Below are 2,520 nucleotides of genomic sequence, written 5' to 3' on the forward strand. Positions count from 1 at the left end.
AGACGGGTTTTTCCGAATGGGTGTCTGTGTGTGTGTGTGGGGGGGGGGGGCTGGGGGGACCGTCATTCACATCTGTGTGATAGGTCCAATAGAAGGAGCGGCCCGTGTCAGAAGTGTGCCGCCTCTCAGTGACAGGAAACAGACGGAGTGGGCAGCTTACCACAGAAGCACAGATGGTCTCATCTCAATACTAGATTCAGAATCTTTTAGTCTATAGTAGCCTTTTTAATCAACGGACAGGTACGGAATAGCTGTAGTCTATTGAGATGGGTTTTCTATTACACAGGTTTTCAGGAGATGACATAACAGGGAGAAATAAAGATAAAATAACCACAAACGGGAACATGAATATTGACAATTGTGAAGGATAATATCCCTGAAAGCCAAAAACTATACTGTAGCTGCATGTTCTGGTTTTTAGTGTAACTACGGATAGCCTGGACTTTGGGGGCCTTAAATGTTGCCTTTAAACTCTTGTACAAATGAAAAAGGGAAGTTGCCATCTGTGTCTTGGGTGAATAGTTTTAACATTCATGAAACATTCTGGGTGCAGCTGAAACTTCATTTTGAGCAGAAATGATGAATAGTCAAATGACCTCGGCACACGTGGAAGCCGTCCGTGTTTTGTAAAGTACAGCATATCCACAGCACCATCGATGATGGGAAGGGGAGAATAGGCACGTGCAGTGCAAACAGGTTTCAGATATAATTTTATTATTATAGTTATTGATGCTACAAGATGTGAAGACCCATTACACCTGCAAGACATTCTCCAAATGAGCATCTAGTGAGCATGTATTTGCTGTCATGCATACAGCTCTGACTCAAAGAGGAAGGAAGTGTGTTGTGCACCAATGCCACTGTTCTGCTTCAACTTGAAGTCTGTTTCTACCACAGACCGTTATATTCACAGGTAGAAAGAGCCTTGCCTCACAGTGTAAGTAATCCACATATATACTGTATGTGTCTTTCTTTCTTTCTTTTTAGAACATTTTAGAAGACTTTTAGAGGATTTAGACCTCTCTAGCTATGTGATAAGATATATGAAGTTTGAAGCGTAATAAATCAGATTTAGCGTTTAAAATGTTGTCTGCTTTATCCGTTTGCAGGGTGTCATGGTCCTTCAAGAAGAAGTTATTGTGGCAGTATTCTTTTTGTCTCTATTAGGTATGACATTTATCCAGTGTCCTTTTGTAAAAACTGGAATAACAGTTCAGGATCATTAATGTTGCATATTAGCATTTGTTTGTGTACTAATGAGAAATGCAAGGGTTTCAGTTACTCGGGTTTACCTCAGTCTAGATTCCAACAAAAAGAACAACAGGGTATCCATTTATACTGCAGTACTACCTAGATAAATGGATAAACTAATCAGGGTAATTTCATCTGTTAGCTTTTTGTTATAAAAATGGCGATGACTGAAATTTAGAGTCACAGGTATTACGCTCTCATTTACAGACAGCAGTATCATGAAGTGTTTGGTACAGGATACCAGGTTTATTACAAAAAAGAATCATTTGAGTCGTTTGTGGTATCATCTTGAAGTGTTTATCACATGAATTTATCAGCAGTCTATTTGTTGTATGACTTTGACTTTCAGGTGTTTCAGTTCCGAGTGAGAACAGACCAATGACCTGTGGTATTAACATTTCATTCACATTTAAGTTTGAGTAGCTCAGACAAACGGAAAAATATGATATACTGTTTACACTAGTGAATATAAGATTAAACATGATATGATTTTTGACTGTGATGTTTTCCAGAGTATTGTTGGGGAGTAACCTACACCCCTCACTCCATCTGTGCCTTAAGAGGCTCCACCGTGGAGCTAAACAGCACCTATAGCCACCCCCCTGGTTTCACGCTCACAAACATAGTGTGGCATGTCCAAAGGGAGACAAATATGGAGCCAACTAATATTACTCAGCTGCCATCTTACAGCAACCGCGTGGAATACATTAAACGCCCATTGGGATCTTCCACTTTGAGAATTAGAGATCTGATACAGAGCGACTCAACAGTGTACCGCTTCAGGTTCTTCACCAGTTTAGACGGCAAGTATACTGGTCAACCTGGAATCCAACTCTCTGTCACAGGTAATTATGCACACAGCAGAGGACCAACATACACAAACATCCTCATTAACTCAGGAGACACTACAGCAGCTGTGCAGTAAAGACAGAATGTACATAATGTCCCTCTTCTCCACATACCACAGATACATTTATGATTGTTTACATTCACAAATTGGGTTAGGATTTTATGATTTTAGAAATACATTAATATTTACTGTTTCTATGGGTTTTTTAACGGTTGTTACTGATGAGATGTTAATGGTGTTTAATCTCCAGGCCTGGAGGTGAAGAAGGCCTGGGGGTCTACTGATGCGGTGACAGAGGGTCAGAATGTGGGACTGACCTGCAGCACCACCTGCGCTCTGTGGCCGAGCCCTACCTACGTCTGGTACAAGAATGGACAGCCTGTACCTCAAAGACACCAAACCAGCTACAGCTACTTGCC

This window comes from Clupea harengus, chromosome 26 (assembly GCF_900700415.2).
Source record: "Clupea harengus chromosome 26, Ch_v2.0.2, whole genome shotgun sequence".
Lineage (NCBI taxonomy): Eukaryota > Metazoa > Chordata > Actinopteri > Clupeiformes > Clupeidae > Clupea > Clupea harengus.